We start from the raw sequence: 12,319 nt of genomic DNA, 5'->3' as shown, positions 1-12,319 counted from the left end.
CCAGCTGTGGCCTTACCAAAGTTCTATACAACTCCAACATGACCTCCCTGCTTTTGTAATCTATGCCTCGATTGATAAAGGCAAGTGTCCCATATGCCTTTTTCACCACCCTATTAACCTGTCCTTCTGCCTTCAGAGATTTATGGAAAACACGCCAAGGTCACTTTGTTCCTTGGAACTTCCCAGTGTCAGGCCATTCACTGAATACATCCGTGTCACATTACTCCTTCCAAAGTGCATCACCTTACACTTTTCAGCGTTAAATTCCATCTGCCACTTTTCTGCCCATTTAACCATCCCGTCTATATCTTCCTGTAACCTAAGAAACTCCACCTCACTGTCAACCACTCGGCCAAACTTTGTGTCATCCGCGAACTTACTGATCCTACCCCTCACATAGTCATCTATGTCGTTTATATAAATGACAAACAATAGGGGACCCAGGACAGATTCCTGTGGTACGCCACTGGACACTGGCTTCCAGTCACTAAAACAACCGTCCATCATCACTCTGTCTCCTACAGCTAAGCCAATTTTGAATCCACCTTATCAAGTTACCCTGACGTGATATTTGTTTTGAGTTTCTTAATTGCAGCTATTCCCTTCTAGTACCCTATAAAAGAGTTTGCAAGAGTTGTCACTGTTGGTACAGGATAGAAATTCTGAACAGACAATTCCAGTCTCTATGGAACATTTTTTCCTCTCTTGTTCCCCCAAAACTGTAAATCCCCGTCCCACACACTCTCCCTCCTCCCTGGGCTGAAATCCAAACCCATCTGCACCATTTATTTCCTCCACTGTCAGTTTTCTCCCTCCCTCTATTCTGACTGGGTTCAGTTCTCCAGCCCCTGTGTGTCGAGTGAGAATCAAATCAATCTTTGGCCTCCTTATCTCGAGAGACAATGGGTAAGCGCCTGGAGGTGGTCAGAGGTGTGTGGAGCAGCGCCTGGAGTGGCTATAAAGGCCAATTCTAGAGTGACAGGCTCTTCCACAGGTGCTGCAGAAAAATTTGTTTGTCGGGGCTGTTGCACAGTTGGCTCTCCCCTTGTGCCTCTGTCTTTTTTCCTGCCAACTACTAAGTCTCTTCGACTCGCCACACTTTAGCCCCGCCTTTATGGCTGCCCGCCAGCTCTGGCGAAGGCTGGCAACTGACTCCCACCACTTGTGATCAACGTCACAGGATTTCATGTCACGTTTGCAGACGTCTTTAAAGCGGAGACATGGACGGTCGGTGGGTCTGATACCAGTGGTGAGCTCGCTGTACAATGTGTCTTTGGGGATCCTGCCATCTCAAGCGCCGTTGACTCAGTAGTGTGTATAAGCTGGGGATGTTGGCCGCCTCGAGGACTTCTGTATTGGAGATACGGTCCTGCTACCTGATGCCAAGTATTCTCCGGAGGCAGCGAAGATGGAATGAATTGAGACGCCGCTCTTGGCTGACATACGTTGTCCAGGCCTCCCTGCCATAGAGCAAGGTACTGAGGACACAGGCTTGATACACTCGGACATTTGTGTTCCGTGTCAGTGCGCCATTTTCCCACACTCTCTTGGCCAGTCTGGACATAGCAGTGGAAGCCTTTCCCATGCGCTTGTTGATTTCTGCATCTAGAGACAGGTTACTGGTGATAGTTGAGCCTAGGTAGGTGAACTCTTGAACCACTTCCAGAGTGTGGTCGCCAATGGATGTAGCATTTCTGACGTCCTGCCCCATGATGTTCGTTTTCTTGAGGCTGATGGTTAGGCCAAATTCATTGCAGGCAGCCGCAAACCTATCGATGAGACTCTGCAGGCACTCTTCAGTGTGAGATGTTAAAGCAGCATCGTCAGCAAAGAGGAGTTCCCTGATGAGGACTTTCCGTACTTTGGACTTTGCTCTTAGACAGGCAAGGTTGAACAACCTGCCCCCTGATCTTGTGTGGAGGAAAATTCCTTCTTCAGAGGACTTGAACGCATGTGAAAGCAGCAGGGAGAAGAAAATCCCAAAATGTGTGGGTGCGAGAACACAGCCCTGTTTCACGCCACTCAGGATAGGAAAGGGCTCTGATGAGGAGCCACCATGTTGAATTGTGCCTTTCATATTGTCATGGAATGAGGTGATGATACTTAGTAGCTTTGGTGGGCATCCAATCTTTTCTAGTAGTCTGAAGAGACCGCGTCTGCTGACGAGGTCAAAGGCTTTGGTGAGATCAATGAAAGCAATGTAGAGGGGCATCTGTTGTTCACGGCATTTCTCCTGTATCTGACGAAGGGAGAACAGCATGTCGATCTCTCTGCACGAAAGCCACACTGTGCCTCAGGGTAGACGCGCTCGGCCAGCTTCTGGAGCCTGTTTAGAGCGACTCGAGCAAAGACTTAGAGAATCAAATCAATGATTTTCTCTCCTGGTCACTGGGACCCTGAAGCCCTGCCCAGTCTGTGTCATCACCAAGATGGCCGCACATGCGCTCTGCCACCCGCTCAAAAAGATGGTTTTTAAGAGGGACCTGTTCCCGGTAAAAGCCCGAAACTGGAAACGTGGGACTGGAGGTTCTTATTCGGGGCTTGTGGCCTACACAGTGGCGCAGTGGTTAGCAGCGCAGCCTCACAGCTCCAGGGACCCGGGTTCAATTCTGGGTACTGCCTGTGTGGAGTTTGCAAGTTCTCCCTGTGTCTGTGTGGGTTTCCTCCGGGTGCTCCGGTTTCCTCCCACAGCCAAAAGACTTGCAGGTTGATAGGTAAATTGGCCATTATAAATTGCCCCTAGTATAGGTAGGGGAATATAGGGACGGATGAGGTAGGAATGTAGGATTAGTATAAATGGGTGGTTAATGGTCGGCACAGACTCGGTAGGCCGAAGGGCCTGTTTCAGTGCTGTATCTCTAAATAAATAAATAAATACACCAGGCATTTCAGAAGGCTTCCCGCCCACTCACCCAAACTGACACTGCGCATGCTCCAGATGCAGTCCAGCACCGCGCCTGCGCACCGGGTTCCTCTGTGAACAGGGCAGATTCCTTTCCTCAGGGGAAGGTTCAGAGATTTCGGCCATCTTTGTTAGGGGTGACAAAAGGGTACAAGTAAGCCAACAGTAAAATAAAATATACCCGCATAATATTTGTCCACGAAGAACGACAAATGACGTTCACTTCAACTGGGAAAGGATAAAGACTTTTTCTCACAAAATACGTCTTTAAGGACGTAGCGTATTTCTTTCTGTGGAGCAGACTTGCCCCGAACAAAGACGGCGACGATGGGGAGGGATTTGCAAATCACCGCGGACGTCTGACGTTCAAGCCCCGAGCGCAGCCGGTGCGCGAACGGGGGACTGTTGGAGTCGCGCGGAGGATTTTTTTCTGCTTCCAGACGTTTGAACGGGAAACGGTTCACGATCTCCGGCGTTGCCATGGCTGCGGGGGCGGGGCTTGGTAACGGAGCGTGCCAGCACAGGTGGACCATCGAGCTCGAGCTGAGCAGCAGCAGGTGAGCGGTCAGGAGCAAGGCCGCGGAGAGAGCCTGGGGCTCGAGTGGGAGGTGGCAGCCGGCAGGGCCAGGGCTGGCTTCTCTCCTGGGGAGGACACCACTCTGACTGGGGCCACCAAAAACACTGAAACACGGGGATTTTAATGTCACAGCGTTTGAGGCGGAGGCAATGGGTGCGAGAAAACCTGGTTGATAATTACTGAGCTTGGATGGGTTTTGGTGTCTCCAGTGGGTGGGCTTCAGATTTTCCACCAGTCCCTTTGAGGAAAGGACTGGCTGCAAGTTTTTACTAATTCATTCTTGGGATGTGGGCATCGCTGGTAAAGCTGGTATTTATTACCCTGTCCCTCGTCACCCCTTGAGAAGTTGCTGGTGGTGGGTGGCTGCCTCCTTGAACCAGTTTCATACTACTGAGTGGCTCGTTCGGCCACTTCAGGGGCAGTTAATAGTCAACCATGTTAATGTAAGACTTCAGACAGATGTACAGGCCCAGACCGGGTAAGGACAGCAGGTTTCCATCTCTCGAGTGATATTAATGAAACAATATTACACTAATTGTGAAAAAGCGGGCTCTCTTTGCTGTTTGTGGGATCTTGCTGTGTGCAGCTTGGGCTGCCCACATTATCCTACATTACAAGAGTGAATACACATTTTCAAGGTGTATAATTGGCTGAAAAGCACTTTGGAATTCTGCGGTCGGGAAAGGTGCTATGTAAATGAATGTTCTTGGACAATCCAGCAGCTTCATGGTCACTTCTACTGACAACCAGATTTTTAATTCCAGATTTTGACTTTCAATTCTCAAACTGCCATGGCAGGATTCAAACTCACGGCTTCTGGATCAATGTAACAGAACCACGACTGAGTGCTCAGTGACAGAGTGTTTAATTCGGGAATTTGGTAAGTGTGGGAATTTTAGGGGTTGACCTTTTTCTAAAATTCAGTCAAGTTTCCATTTAGCATTCAACTTGACTTTAGCATTAAATTGTAGTTCCTTTCAGTCTTACTCAATGGTAAACAAGCTGCCTACTGGTGTCAGCAGCACAGTTGGTTACTTGGGTAGCTAGTTAGAACTGGTTCCCTGGTCAGCAGGACCAGACTCTGGTCTCTGGAATTTTAGTTAGTATAAATACAGGAGGTTTTGCTGACACACAAAGTAAGCAGCACGCAGGTCTGCACGACAGAGAGTTGAATTCAGAAATTTAAGTGTGGGAATTTGGTGCAGTGAAGGAGGAGGTGCTGTTCTGGTCTTTTACGGAACAAGCAGTGATCCAAGAGAGGGAGACGGTGAGACCGGAGTGCTGAAGCCAGAGGCATTAATTAGAGACCAGGTAGGTGATTGGTTGGTGAATTTTAAGGTTTTTTTCCATTTCTAAACTGGGTTAACAGTTTGAACTGATACTGGGGAGATAAAAGTATTTTTATTAAATATGTATGTTAACGAGTTAAAATAAATATATCAGTTCAATAAAACACAGTAAAGATGGCAGGGCAGGTGATATGTTGCAGCTGTAGCATGTGGGAGCTGGTGGATACCAGTGTGATCCACTGCAACCACATCTGCAGTAAATGTCTGCAGCTCGAGGAACTTCGGCTGAGTTGATGAGCTAGAATCCGAGATTGAGACACTGTGATGCCTCAGGTAGGTGGACGGTCACTTGGACACTTTGTTCCAGGAGGCAGTCCTGGTACTTCTGATTTGGTCAGGGACAAGAGGGTGTGACTGTGAGTGAGGCAGGTATGGGGACCCAGAAAGTAGAAATTGAAGAGCCTCAGCCCTTGCACTTGTCCAGCTGGTTCAAGGTTCTTGCAGCTTGTGTGGCCGAGAGCAGGGAAAGCAAACTGACCACAGCACCGTGCTGCAGGGGACCATTCAAATGGGGGAAGCAAAAGGGAATGTAGTTGTAGTAGAAACAGCATAGTTAGGGAAATGGATACTGTTCTCTGCAGCTGAGAGTATGAGCCCCAAAGGCTGTATTGACAGGAATGTAGATGTAGGAAGGATGTTCCCGATGGTGGGGGAATCCAGAACCAGGGGTCACAGTCTAAGGATACAGGGTAAACCTTTCAGGACTGAGATGAGGAGAAATTACTTCACCCAGAGAGTGGTGAACCTGTGGAATTCGCTACCACAGAAAGCAGCTGAGGCCAAAACATTGTATGTTTTCAAGAAGGAATCAGATATAGCTCTTGGGGCGAAAGGGATCAAAGGATATGGGGGGAAAGTGGGAACAGGTTACTGAGTTGGATGATCAGCCGTGATATTTCTTGAATGGCGGAGCAGGCTTGAAGGGCCGAATGGCCTACTCCTGCTCCTATTTTCTATGTTTCTATGACTGCCCGGTGGCAGGGTTAAGGCCAGCATTCGGGGCTGGAGAGGAACTCGGAGTGGGAGGGGAAGGGTCCAGTTGCTCTTGGGTACCAACGACATAGGTAAGACTAAGAAAGAGGTTCTGCTGAGGGGGTATGAACAGCTAGGGGCTAAATTAAAAAGCTAAACCACAAAGATAATCTCGATTACCTGAGCCATGAGCAAATTGGCTTAGGGTAAATAAGATCAGAGTTGAATGCTTGGCTCAAAGATTGGTGTGGGAGAAATGGGTTTCAATTCATGGGGCACTGGCACCAGTACTGAGGAAAGAGGGACTATTACATTGGGCCAGGCTTCACCTGAACTGTGCTGGGATCAGTGTCCTGTGAATCGTATTGCTCGGGCTGTAGAGTGGGCTTTAAACTAAATACTGGGGAGAATGGTTCAGGTGAGTGGAAATCTGGAACGTTAACGAGAAAGGACAAGACAATATTGCAGGGTAGCAGTACAGGCAAAGAGAACCAGAGTGTGACAGGGATAGAGAGTAAGGGTGCACCAGCAAATACAGTCAGACTAGGAAAAAATGGTAAAAAGACAAAATAAAAGGCACTTTATATGAAGGCACGCAGCATTCATAACAAGATGGATGAATTGATATCATACCCATTTATTTCTATTTGTGCTATGATAGCCATTTCAGAGACGTGGTTACAAGGTGACCAAGGCTAAGAACTAAATATTCAAGGGTATTTGACACTTCCAATGGATAGGAAGAAAGGAAAAGGAGGTGGGGTAGCTCTGTTAATGAAGGATGAGATCAGTACAGTGCCCTTTTGGGTTGCGTTAGAGTGCTAAAGTGGGAGTTTTGTGACTGAAGGAGTTCGGTGAGGAGGGAGTGAGGAGCTCCTTTCATTTCCTACCTGTCCTCAAAGAGCAGGAGGGGAGCCGAGAGTTTCCACAGAGCACAGCTGACTAGTGAGTAAGTCCTGGTGGGTATTTTTCAAGCTGGATTGAATTGTAAGTCATTGTTTTAGCAAGACTTAGTTGATTTTTAAAAAGTTATAATAGTCTTCTAAAGTTTCAAATTTAAAGGGTTTAGTCATGGCAGGAGAGCTTAAAGCCGTGGTTTGCTCCTCTTGCTGCATGTGGGAATCCAGGAACATTTCCGGTCCCCGGGACCAACATATGTGCAGGAAGTGTGTCCAGCTGTGGCTCCTGGTAGCTCGGGTTTCAGAGCTGGAACGGCAGCTGGAATCACTGTGGAGCATCCGCGAGTCTGAGAGCATCGTGGATAGCACGGAGAGAGGTGGTCACGCCATAGCTGAAGGGACTTGAAGAAGGAAGGGAATGGGTGACCACCAGGCAGTCCAAGAGAATCAGGCAGGTAGTTCAGGAGTCCCCTGGAGTCCCGCTTGCAAATCAGTATTCCATTTTGGAGGCTGATGAGGCTGGTTCCTCCAGGGAGTACGGACAGAGCCAAGCTTCTGGCACCACAAGCTTCCTGTCTGCACAGGAAGGGGGAAAGAGAAGAAGAGCAATATAATAGGGTATTCTATAGTCAGGGGAACAGATAGGCACTACTGTGGCCGGCAGTGTGACTCCAGGATGGTGTGTTGCCTCGCTGGTGCCAGGGTCCGGGATGTCACTGAACGGTTGCAGGACATGCTGAAGGGGGAGGGTGATCAGGCAGAGTTCATGGTACATGTTGGTACCAATGACATAGGTAGAAAGAGGAATGAGGTCTTGCATCAAGAATTCAGGGAGTTCGGCAGCAGACGAAAAAACAGGACCTCTCCGGTTGTAATCTCTGGATTACTCCCAGTGCCACGTGCTAGTGAGTATAGAAATAGGAGAATAGCACAGATGAATGCATGGCTTAAGAGTTGGTGTAGGAGGGAGGGTTTTAGATTCCTGGACCACTGAGACTGTTTCTGGGGAAGGTGGGACCTGTACAAGCGGGACGGTCTACATCTGAACCAGAGGGGGACTAACATCCTTGCTGGCGGGTTTGCTAGTGCTGTTAGGAGGAGTTTAAACTAATTTGGCAGGGGGAGGGGACGCAGACTCCTGGCAGAATAGGGACACAGCTAAACACAGGAAAGCAAACAAGTCAGAGGGAATACAATGGAAGTAAGTTTCAAGGGAGTAAGACCAGGATGGATGGCCTCTACTTTAATGCCAGGAGTATTACAGGTAAAATGAATGAGTTAAGGGCAAGGATTGACACGTGGAATTGTGATATAGTAGCCATCACGGAGACATGGTTGAGGGAGGGGCAGGATTGGCAGGTCAATATGCCGGGATATAGAATCTTCGGGCGGGACAGAGGAGGGGGTAAAAGAGGAAGGGGCATTGCAATATTAGTTAAGGAGTCAGTTACTGCAGTAAGGAGAGATTAAAACTTGGAGGGGGCATCAAATGCAGCTTTATGGGTAGAGTTTTGGAATAAAAAAGGGACAGCCACATTGCTAGGTGTTTATTATAGACCCCCAGATAGTCAGTGGGAAATTGAGGAACAAATATGTGCGCAATTCGCAGAGGTGTGTAAAAATAATAGGGTAATTATATTAGGTGATTTCAACTTTCCCAACATTAATTGGGATAGTCATCGTGTTAAGGATTTAGATGGAGTGGAGTTCTTAAAATGTATACAGGAGAAATTTTTAGCTCAATATGTAGAGGATCCAACAAGGGAGGGTGCAGTGCTGGACCTAATTCTGGGGAATGAAGCCAGACAGATGGTTGATGTGTTGGTGGGGGAGCATGGTACAATTTAAGCTTGTTATGGAGAAAGAAATAGACAAGTTGCAAAAAAAAGTTTTGGATTGGGGGAGAGCGAATTTTAGTAAAATAAGGCAGGATCTGGCCAAGGTAGACTGGAAAGAATTACTTGTCGGAAAATCTACAAAAGAGCAGTAGGGGGCATTCAAAAAGGAAATGGGAAGGGTCCAGGCCCAACATGTTCCTTCTAGGGTAACAGGTAGGAGCAACAAGCCCAGAGAACCATGGATGACCAGAAACATTCAGGGTACGATGAGAAGGAAAAGAGAGGCTTTTAGCAAATACACGGAGAGCAAATCAACGGAAGCATTAGTGGAGTACAGAAAGCGTAGGATGGAGCTTAAGAAAGCAATTAGGAGAGCAAAGAGGGGATATGAGAAAGCTCTGGCTGGTAAAAGTAGGGAAAATCCCAAGATATTCTATAAGTATATCAAAGGGAAGAGGATAACCAGGGAAAGAGTAGGACCCATTAGGGACCAAGGGGGAAATCTGTGGGTGGAGCCAGAGGACATTGGTAGGGTGTTGAATGAATACTTCACATCTGTCTTCACCCAAGAGAATGAGGATGTAGATATGGAACTGAGAGAGAGAGAGAAACTGAGAGGTTCTTGAGCAAGTTGTCATAGGGAGTGACAAGGTATTGGAGGTTTTGGCAGGCTTAAAAGTGGACAAATCTCCAGGTCTGGGCGATTTGTGTCCCAGGATGCTGTGGGAGGCGAGGGTGGAGATTGCAGGGGCTCTGACCTTAATTTTTAATTCCTCTCTGGCCACGGGGGAGGTGCCAGAGGACTGGAGAACAGCTAATGTGGTCCCACTATTTAAGAAAGGTTGGAGAGATAAGACAGGGAACTATCGACCAGAGAGTCTCACGTCAGTGGTAGGGAAACTATTGGAGAAAATTCTGAAGGAGAGAATCTATCTCCACTTGGAGATGCAAAATTTGATTAGGAATAGTCAGCATGCCTTTGTCAGAGGGAGGTCATGTCTAACAAATTTGATTGAAATTTTTGAGCATGTGACCAGGTGTGTAGATGAGGGTAGTGCAGTTGATGTAGTTTACATGGATTTCAGCAAAGCCTTTGACAAGGTCCCACATGGGAGACTTATCAAGAAAGCAAATGCACATGGGATACAGGGTAACTTGATGAGGTGGATTTAAAATTGGCTGAGCTGTAGGAGACAGCGAGTGATGACAGATGGTTGTTTTAGTGACTGGAAGCCAGTGTCCAGTGGCATACCACAGGGATCTGTGATGGGTCCCCTATTGTTTGTCATTTATATAAACGACATAGATGACTATGTGGGGGGTAGGATCAGTAAGTTCGCGGATGACACAAAGATTGGCCAAGTGGTTAACAGTGAGGTTGAGTGTCTTGGGTTACAGGAAGATATAGATGGGATGGTCAAATGGGCAGAAAAGTGGCAGATGGAATTTAACCCTGAAAAGTGTGAGGTGATACACTTTGGAAGGAGTAATGTGACACGAAAGTATTCAATGAATGGCCTGACACTGGGAAGTTCTGAGGAACAAAGGGACACTTGCCTTTATCAATCGAGGCATAGATTACAAAAGCAGGGAGGTCATGTTGGAGTTGTATAGAACTTTGGTAAGGCCACAGCTGGAGTACTGTGTGCAATTCTGGTCGCCACATTATAGGAAGGATGTGATTGCACTGGAGGGGTGCAGAGGCGATTCACCAGGATGGTGCCTGGGATGGAACATTTAAGCTATGAAGAGAGGTTGGATAGGCTTGGGTTGTTTTCGCTGGAGCAGAGAAGACTGAGGGGTGACCTGATCGAGGTGTACCAGATTGAGGGGCATGGACAGGGTGGATAGGGAGCAGCTGTTCCCCTTAGTTGAAGGGTCAGTTACGAGGGGACACAAGTTTAAGGTGAGGGGCAGGAGTTTAAGGGGGATTTGAGGAGGAACTTTTTTACCCAGAGGGTGGTGACGGTCTGGAATGCACTGCCTGGGAGGGTAGTAGAGGCAGGTTGCCTCACATCCTTTAAAAAGTACCTGGATGAGCACTTGGCACAGTCGACGCTTCAGATATCCTTAATGCATCGGTGCAGACTCGATGGGCTGAAGGGCCTCTTCTGCGCTGTACTATTCTGTGATTCTGTGAGAATGATCTTGGTGCGGAAGACCAAGATGTGGACTCAAAACAAAAAGTGCTGGAAATACTCAAAATCTGGCAGCATCTGTAGAGAGAGAAGCAGTTAACGTTTCAGGTCAGTGTCCTATCATCAGACCTGAGGCAGATGCGGGCTGACCTTTCACAGATGCTGCCAGATCTGCTGAGTATATCCAGCACTTTTTATTTTTATTTCAGATTTCCAGCATCTACAGTACTTTGCTTTCATTAAGATGTAGAATGAGTTTGGGTGGAGATAAGAAGTAGCAAAGGAAATAAGTCACAGGAATAGTTTATTTTTATTCATTCGTGGGATGTGAGCGTTACTGGCTAAGCCAGCATTTAGAGTCATAGTGATGCAGCACAGAAACAGGCACTTCGGCCCATCGTGTCTGTGCCAGCCATCAAGCAGCTATCCTAATCCCATTTTCCAACACTTGGCCCGTAGCCTTGTATGCTATGGCGTTTCAAGTGCTCATCTGAATTCTCCTTAAATGTTGAGGGTTTCTGTCTCTACCACCCCTTCAGGCAGTGTGTTCCAGATTCCAACCACCCTCTGGGTGAAATTTTTTTTCCTCAAATCCCCTCAAACCTCCTGCCCCTTACCTTAAATCTATGCCCCCTAGTTATTGACCCCTCCACTGAGGGAAAATGTTTCTTCCTATCTATCCGATCAATGCCCCTCATAATTTGGTATACCTCAATCAGGTCCCCCCTCCGCCTTCTCTGCTGTAAGGAAAACAATCCTAGCCTATCCAGTGTTTCTTCATAGCTGAAATGCTCCAGCCCAGGCAACATCCTGGTGAATCTCCTCTGCACCCTCTCCAGTGCAATTACACCCTTCCTATAGTGTGGTGCCCAGAACTGTACACAGTACTCCAGCTGTGGCCTAACTAGCATTTTATACAGCTCCATCATAACCTCCCTGCTCTCATATTCTATTCCTCGGCCAATAAAGGCAAGTATCCCATATGCCTTCCTAACCACCTTATCTACCTGTGCTGCTGCCTTCAGTGATCTATGGACAAGTACACCAAGGTTCCTCTGTACTTCCTAGGGTCCTACCATCCATTTTATATTCCCTTGCGTTGTTAGTCCTCCCAAAATGCATCACCTCAAACTTCTCCATTTGCCACTGTTCGCCCATCTTAGCAGCCCCTCTATATCCCCCTGTACTCCGAGCCTTTCCTCCTCACTATTTACGATACCACCAATTTTCATGTTATCGGCAAACTTTTACTGGTCATATTTCCTATCTTCACGTCTTAATCATTAAAGCATGCTACAAACCGCAAGGGTCCCAGCACTGATCTCTGCAGTACACCACTGGTCACGGGCTTCCACTCACAAAAACAACCCTTGGCCATCACACTCTGCCTCCTGCCACTAAGCCAATTTTGGATCCTATTTGCCAAATAGCCCTGGATCCCACAGGATCTTACCTTCTTAACCAATCTCCCATATGGGACCTTATCAAAAGCATTACTGAAGTCCATGTAGATGACATCAACTGCTTTTCCCTCATCTACACATCTCGTCAGCTCGAAAAATTCAATCAAGTTTGTTAGACATGATCTCCCCCTAACAAAGCCATGCTGACTATCCCTGCCTCTCCAAGTGGAGATTAATCCTG

At 47.5% G+C, this 12,319-nt stretch overlaps 1 pseudogene; it reads left to right on the top strand.

The window, feature by feature from the left end:
* Positions 1 to 12,319, top strand: part of LOC137349002 (oocyte zinc finger protein XlCOF7.1-like) — a 107,922-nt pseudogene that overhangs the window by 86,174 nt on the left and 9,429 nt on the right.

This window comes from Heterodontus francisci, chromosome 34 (assembly GCF_036365525.1).
Source record: "Heterodontus francisci isolate sHetFra1 chromosome 34, sHetFra1.hap1, whole genome shotgun sequence".
In the NCBI taxonomy this organism is placed as follows: Eukaryota; Metazoa; Chordata; class Chondrichthyes; order Heterodontiformes; family Heterodontidae; genus Heterodontus; species Heterodontus francisci.
This window is presented reverse-complemented; position numbering and strand designations above follow the sequence as displayed.